Source organism: Homalodisca vitripennis, chromosome 8 (genome assembly GCF_021130785.1).
Source record: "Homalodisca vitripennis isolate AUS2020 chromosome 8, UT_GWSS_2.1, whole genome shotgun sequence".
NCBI classification, from domain to species: Eukaryota; Metazoa; Arthropoda; class Insecta; order Hemiptera; family Cicadellidae; genus Homalodisca; species Homalodisca vitripennis.
The window spans coordinates 16,899,987-16,908,654 of NC_060214.1; positions in this window are offsets into that span (position 1 = coordinate 16,899,987).

Sequence of the window (8,668 nt, forward strand, 5' to 3'; positions counted from 1 at the left end):
AGAAAAAAAACTCAATAATCAATGAGTAATTTAATTCCAACACCAAAAAGAACACAACAAATTTTACTGAGAGTTCTTACTGAGGTGGCCGAAAAGCCGCAATGTCTTGAAGTATAGCTGTCCAGCAATTTCGAATCTACTTAACTGTACAGGTAACAGAGTTGAAGTGAAGCGTTGTGATGCCGCGCGGCCTGCCGTAATCGGGATTCTCGAGAAAGATAAGATAACAGCGACAACAATACCGACCGCAATACCTGGAAATGCTTGTTGATAGATGGAATGTTAGTTCTGTTTCTCAACTAGATCGTTTTATAACGTTTCAAGTTCATTGAAAAAAGTTTAAGCGTTGGGGGCATTTAACGGAATCTGACCATGGAAAATAATAAACAATTTGACGAGTAGGAATTTAAAAAGAGGTGTGAAACAGATCACTTTAGATAACGGAGTTGTAGTATCGGACGCACATGTTGTAGCAGATGAGATAAACAAATATTTTATTTCTGTTCAATCAGCTGACTATCACGGTTAAGAACAAACAACAAACGCTAAACGGTGCAAGCTGCTTGGCGGCCGCGCCGCTACCTGCGCTAGTATCGCCAGCGCATTGCGTTCATTCTTTTTTTATGTTTCCAACAACAGAAACAGAAGTCGAAAATATTACCAATCAGCTAAAGAATAAACGATCAACTGGATTCGACTCTTTTAGTACCAAACTTATAAAAGAAATTAAAATACTTATTATACCAGTATAACTTAACTTATAAATTGCAGCATGACTACGGAATTTCGCCAAATAAACTGAAAAAGAGTATCGTTGTGCCGCTGTTAAAAAAGCGGAAACTCTATACAATTAAACAACCTTAGACCGATCAGCCTACTTTCAATTTTCTCTAAAATATTCGAAAAAATAGTCAATATACGTTTAGTTAAATTCCTTAATAGAAACAATTTTATTAATATTAACCAATACGGGTTCAGAAAAGGGAAATCTACCAAAGACGCGCTAATAAAATTCACTAATAAGATCTATTTAAATTTAAACGAAAGCAATAAAGTTACAGGACTATTCATTGATTTTCGTAAAGCTTTCGACTTATTTAACCGCAGAATTTTATTAAGTAAACTAGAATAAATAGGAATCAGAGGAATAGCTTTAAAATGGTTTACAAGCTATTTAACAGGCAGAAACCAGCAGGTAAAAATTGAGAGCTGTCTTATTCCCCCTCTAACCATAAATTCAGGCATCCCTCAAGGTTCAATTTTATCTGTAACTTTGTTTCTTACTGATATTAACAACCTACTTGAGCAGACTTTTTATGGTAAAATTAGTGCATTTGCAGATGACATTACGATTTTTTATGCGGACAAAGAAATCGAAGTTCTGCAGCAAAGGATTACAACTGACATATCCTTAATGCAACGATGGTGCTGTAACAATGAAATGCAAATAAATGTAAAAAAAAAAAAAAAAAAAAAAAAAAAAAAAAAAAAAAAAAAAAAAAAAAATATTGGCTTTATATTTTGAAATTCTGCTTAAATATAACCTACAGGATTGTACACAAACTATTCTATGTAACTGCCAAGCTATAGAACAGGTTAGTCATTTTAAGTATTTAGGAATCACTATTGATGAAAAATTGAATTGGGGAAAACATATTCAGGAGCTGAACAGCAAAATACGATATACAGTAAGAACATTCTACTTTTTAAAACAATTCTGTGATAAATTTTTAATGCAAACCTCTACTATTCTTTAGTCCAGTCAAGACTTCAGTACGAATTAATCTGTTGGAGAGGTGCGTACAGAATTCTAATAGATAATCTTAGTGTCACAAAATCATATAGTGCGCATAATGCTAAGAAAAAAACTCAGAGATAGCTCGTCCCCCCTATTCCAACAAATTAGAACTCTACCTATTCAACATTTATATGTGTACAAAGTACTGAAACTATTTTATAGAAGAAGTGGAAATGAAGTTACAACCTTTCTTGTATATGGAACAAGAAACGTAAATAGAAGAATTTTTAAAATACCAAAAGTAAAAAAGGAATTATTTAGACTCTGCTTTCAGTACGCAGGTCCAAAATTCTTTAATAAATTACCTATTAACATTAGATCAATAGATAAATTAAACCTTCTCAGCAATAGTGTATTTGACTGGTTAATTATTGAGATGAATGATGTTAGATGTTTTAATAGTCATTAGATAAAGTTGAAAGTTACTATTTATTTTATATAAAAATTAATTTGGTTTCATGTGGCAATTGTATATAAATGGTTGTTGTATATATGTATAATGTACTATGTGTTATTGAATGCATGTACATGCATTTTGTAATAGTGAATGTGCTTAAATAGCACATTGATCTTTCTATGACAGAAGTTATTTATATCTTTATAATGTTGATTTATTTTTAATGTACTATGTTTGCTGCTATGTTTTTTAATTTGTTTGTTGTTTTTTTTAAATTAAAATTGTATAAAGAGGATACTAATTGTTATGTTGTTTTTATTGTTAATATTGGATAATTTTTATTCTGACATTATATGGAAAAGTAGTTAGAATTATCTTTATATTGGTAATCATATTTTTTTGTTTTCTTATTTTTAGTTTAGTTGTAGTTTCAGGCACCTCGGATAGTTGCCAGCATGTAATTTAATGTAACTGAACTCAAAAAGTACTGTATTAAGTTTATTTTATTTAGTTAAACCTAATCACACTATTGGACATGTGATTAGGCTATTCCTAAGATTTTTATTTTTGTAATGTTTTTGTACTTTTTTGAAGGAATAAATCATTATTTTCATTAAGAAAACAAGACAAAGGAAAAAGAAGCGGGCGTATAATTATACAGACTTAATGGTAATGCAACTAAAACAAGACTACCTCAAAGCCCTCCATAGATATGAACTGACTGGCTGGCAAGATGATAAAACCATTATGGATGAGAAAAATAAACTTTATGATCTCAGATTGAAGTAGGTTCGGCAATCAGCAGCAGGACAACAAATATTACAATCTGACAACAAATCTAAGACAGTTTGGCAAATAAACCATGAAAGGGCAGCAAATAGAGGGATGAAAGAAACTCACCCAATGAAACTGGTTTCGGCAGGAAGAGAAATAATCAAGCCTGAAGAAATTGCTGAAGAATTTAACACCTACTTCACTAGCATAGCAGGCAACATAGAGAATCTACACAGTTAAACTCCAACACAAAAACAGTAATAGTAACACAAACTCCAGTTTACCAAAACCTTAGTTTCAATATAACTAATGAAAAAGAGGTAAAAGATATAACATCTTAACTAAAGAATGAAGAAAAGTAGTGTTGACGAAATATCAGCTAAATTAGTAAAATACTGTGTAGATGCTATCCTTACACTACTAACAGCTGTAATAAACAAGTCTCTCCAAACTGGTTGTTTCCCCTCTGCACTGAAAGAAGCTAAGGTGTACCCAAAGCTGAAAAAAGGTGAAAATACCCCAACTGGAAATTACCGGCCAATTTCTATAATTCCCACATTCTTTAAAATAGTAATAGAAAAAACCGTATTGAAAAGACTGATGACCCACTTAATGGAATTTGACATTTAAACAAAAAACCAGCATGGATTCAGAAAAGGAAAATCCACAACCTGAGCAGTGACCGACCTCAGAATCAGAATCAGAACCCCTAACTTTGCCTGTAAAAATAAAGAATTTTTCATTTCATTTTTCATTTCATTTCAGAATCAGAGAGTAATAGTGGATGAAGCCCTGATGTTACATGCAGGGGAAATACTTTTTACATGTGCACTCGCAGAGGTCTCACAAGCTTTGTTGATAGGAGATAAAAACCAAATATCATATATAAACAGGACTCCCTGTGAGTTCAAATATTTCAACATCCTGGAAATAGCAAAAGTGACTCAAACTCTTAACCACTCGTATCGATGTACAAGCAGTGTGGCAGATCTTCTTTCAACCTTTTACCAACAAGGCATGACAACCAGCAATCTAGAGGGCAATGAAAAAATGTCAATCTGCCTAAATGGAATCAACAACTTGTCAATAAATAAAGACCAATGCAGGGTTATCGTTTTCAAACAATCAGAAAAGATTGTTCTGAGAAAATTGGGATTTAATGCAACATATACATGAATTCCAAGGAAAGCAAGCAGAGAATATTGCTGTGGTCCGAACATCTGAGAAAACAGGACAGATCTATGATTCCCTGCCACATTGCTTAGTTGCAATATCTAGACATACAAAATCATTTACCTACTTTACACCAGTAGTGGATGATTTGCTTAGTAGCTGGATAAGAAAAATAAATCAGACATTAATGTTCATAAGCATCTTCCATAGGATCATCGATTAGAAAAAATAATTCTTGAAAATTCAAAACTACCTAAAAAAGCTATAGCCTCCTCAAAAAATGATTTCACCTCAACCAAAAATAAGCAACACAAAACAGTTTCCAGATATTCAACAATACGCTGACGGAACTCATGTGGAACTACCAGCCTTCCTTCTAAAGAAAAAGCGTTTGATCCCTGTTGAGAAACTTCACAGACAAAAAGAGAATAAAATAGTACACACCATAGAAACTGATGAGACACCAACCAAGAAGACTTGCTTATAACTGGATCACATTCCTTTAAGGTTCACAATGGCCCACCTATTATTGCCAGACTACTGGGGAAAGATAAAAGTTTTGAGGATTTTTTCACTCAAAATATTGAAGAAGCCATCAGACTACATACACCTTTCTTACCAGTTCCAGGTAATTCTGACTTAACCTCTCCCTTTGGTGCAGAATCAGTTAACTACCTACCAGAGGACCATTTTTTAGGCCAACTTCAGAGGAGCACGCAACAAACAATCTGACCATCTTCCATCAAAATGTTGATTGCCTGTCTAACAAAATTGATTTCATGAATCATCTTTTGGAAAAAATTGACCCCCATATACTAGTTTTAACAGAACATGGACTGAAGGCTGACACACTTCACAACACCAACCTAATTGGTTACACATTAGTATCAGATTTTAGTCGGAAAGATCATAGAAAAGGAGGAGTAGCAATTTACTGTAGAGAATCTCTGACATCAAAATATGTAGCAGCAGTTCCCGTTACAGATCTTAGTCAAGAGCTGCTATGTGAGGTTGCCATGGTTAAAGTTCAAGCAAAACTACAGACAGTGTATATCTTAGGAACATATAGATCTCATGGTAATGTAGAAGAATCTCTCGAGGTCGTCTACCAACTTCTTCAAGTAGCCCCGACTTGGAGCTGCTCCACTATTCTTATGGGTGATATAATAAACATAAATTGTCTAGAGAACAACCAAGACAACAGCAAGCTTGAAGAGATGTTGCTAAGCTATAACTTGTTTAGAGTGACACTTCCAACTACAAGAATTACCCCCACATCTCAGTGTTTAATTGATTGTATATGCTCAAATGTTGAGGAAAGTGAATTGATAGTTCAGGTGTTACATGAAGGTGTCTCTGACCAATCTCCTCAACTGTGTAGCCTCAAATGCTTGAAAAAAGAAATAGCTCTATCTTACACACTGAAGCAGCACTTTACAAAAAAAAAAATTAAAAGAAATAAAATCCAGATTGGTGCAGGAAGTGTGGCAGGAACTGCATGATTCTACAAAATACATCTGATGCTTACAAGTATTTTAGTAATACAATTAGTATGGTAATTGAACATGTATCCCCATGTAAAAAAACCCAACTTAAAGGCAAAAAATAATAAAATATCAGATACTGAAACAGAAAGTCTGAGGGAGGAGTTTTTGAGAGCACAAGCTCAGTATAATCTCACTGGTATGCTAATAAGCAAGAGGTAGCTTTAAAAAAAGAACTATGATCTAAAACTAAAAACACTAAGGCACCAGAAAGCTGCTAATCAAATTGCTTGTTCTCACAATAAATCAAAAGCTATATGGGCAGTAGTAAACCAGGAGAGAAAGGGTAAAACTTCCAAAGATCCTACAGAACTGCTCAATCCGGTGAGGTCATCAGTGACCCCCTATTAATGGCTAATTTTTTTTAACTCTGTGTTCATAAAATTAGCGGACAATGCTCTTGCTGCAAATCCTAAACCAAACCCTATGACAATTGCCCCATACCAAGAGACTCCAGTTTCTTTTTTATACCCAGTGACAGTGAAAGAAGTAAATAAAGTGATCTCCTCATAAAAAAATAAAACTTCAGCGGGAATTGATAATGTATCTGCTAAGCTCCTTAAAGTTTGTTGTAATGAACTTGCCTACCCACTAACCCTAATCATCAACATGTCTTTTAGAGAAGGAAAGTTTCCAGTACAGCTTAAACTAGCCAAAGTTATACCCCTTCTCAAGCAAGGTAGTTCTAGGGAAGTGAGTAACTACCGTCCAATATCGTTAATATCAACATTCTCTGAGGTAATTGAAAAGGTAGTCCTATCCATACTCAAAAGTACCAGCATGGATTCATAAAAGGACGTTCTACAACCACTGCTGTGATAGACCTTGTAGAGTTTATAATCAATCAACTGGAGGATGGCAACCCAACTACTACTATACTATTAGACTTCAGTAAGGCATTTGAGTGTCTTGACCATGCACAGCTGCTGAATAAATTAGAAGCAGTCGGTATAAATGACATGTCAGCTAGATGGTTTGAGAGTTATTCGTCAAACAGGAAACAGCTGGTTAAACAAAAATACACAGAGAAGGGCATTAATCGAACAGTCTTAAGAGGTGTACCACAGGGATCCATCTTAGGGCCTATCCTTTTTATTTTATTTACTAACGACCTCCCTAAATACTTGAAGAATATTCAACAACCATAATGTATGCGGACGATACAGCACTCCTCCTCAGTGACTCCACACCTGGTAGCCTAGAAGTCTCAGTCCATGTAGCAATGGAGATGGCTGTTCAGTACTGCCATAACAACAACCTAGTGGTAAATGAGAGTAAATATAAGCAGCTTGTCATGGGTCGCAGAAAAGAGGAGGTGGGAGTGCTGCCAAACATTGAAGTATCGCATGAAGCCAAATACTTGTGTATTATTGTTCTTTTGGTGAACTAATTCAAACTTAAAATTAAATTCAAAAATACTCACAGTTATTGAGGGTAAAAGCACATGTTTTCTGACACAGTTGTAATTTAATTTTTACTACTATAAACAAGACCAGTTGTAGTGATAGCTGTGAAACACTAACTCTGTATAAAAAAAAAATGTGCTTTGATATGTTGCTGGACAGATTTTAATAAAAAATAACATTTTAACTCAATTACTAAACTGAACTGTGAATGACAGGAAGTGAACACTGAATTGACTCAGGTAGTAGCAAGCAAGAACCAAAGAAACTTGGAATATTGCAATCAGCTGTAATATTACAATCAGCTGTAACTGTCTCTGTCTGATTGGGCTGGAGGCAGCCACCTGCAGTGACAGTTCAAGGTCAGCTGGTCTTTCTGCTCTGCCTGCTTTGTTTACTTTATCTGTATTGTTGACACTATGGACTGAATCTGCACATCACTGATATGACATTGTCTCAATTCATTGCAGTTTTTTAATAGGAACTGTTCATAAATTTAAAAACATAGTGTGTTAATACATTGAGGTCAAATTATTCTTTACTATAAACGTTTTTATTATATTTATAATTTAATCAATCCATTTTCTTATCCTACTTTTCTTTATATTACAAATAAGAATATTCTTGACATATAATATAACAAGAGGAGTTTTATAAAGAAATAAACTTTTATTGGTGACTCAATCAATCACTAAATAAGTGTGTTTGAAATATCCTGCTAGTGTCATTGCTTACATTGAGAAATTGACAATCTGTGTTTAATAAACCCATTTAAAATCAATTACATTAAAGAGAAATGTTTTCAAATAACGAAGTTGTCTTTGCCAAAGTGAGGGGGTATCAAGCATGGCCAGCTTATGTTTCGAAATTTGAAAACAACAAAATACCACATTGTATTTTTTGGTACAAATGAAACTGCGTTGTGCAAGGAGGTAGATGTTCTTCCTTATAATAAATACGTAACAGAAACTTTACCAAACAAGAGAATCACACCTTCATTGAAAAATTGCCTTGGAGGAGGCCAAGACTCATCTTGAGCTCAATCCAATACAGAATGAAGTTTCTAGCGATGAGAACATAGAAGAAATTTTCTTGTATAATCCTGCTGAACAAACTTCGATGGAGATATGCGAAATAAACAGCCAGCTACTACATGAAAAGGAAAAAATGGAATCATCCCTACGCCTGGCGGAGGAAGAAGCTGCTGAAATGTGTGGGAATTTTTGAGAAAGAGATAGCCAGTCTCAGAAACCAAATAAAACTGCTAGAAACAAAATTATTTGAAAAAGATAAAAAACTGTTGGAACTACAAACAAAACTGACCATTTATAATAGTTCAGAGGAACTAAATTACTTTGTCACCAAAAGTATGCATCTCAACCAGCACACAGACACTAGAGGAAGCTTTAGGAAATGAAATGAACGAACAACTTCTCATTAGACTGGAACAATATGAAAAAGAACTTAATAGTAAACAAGTACTTATTCTACAACTTAGAGATTCAATTGATGAGTTAAATGAATCGGCTGAAAACGAAAAGTGTCTCCACTGCTACCCTCCTCTACAACACTCTGATTT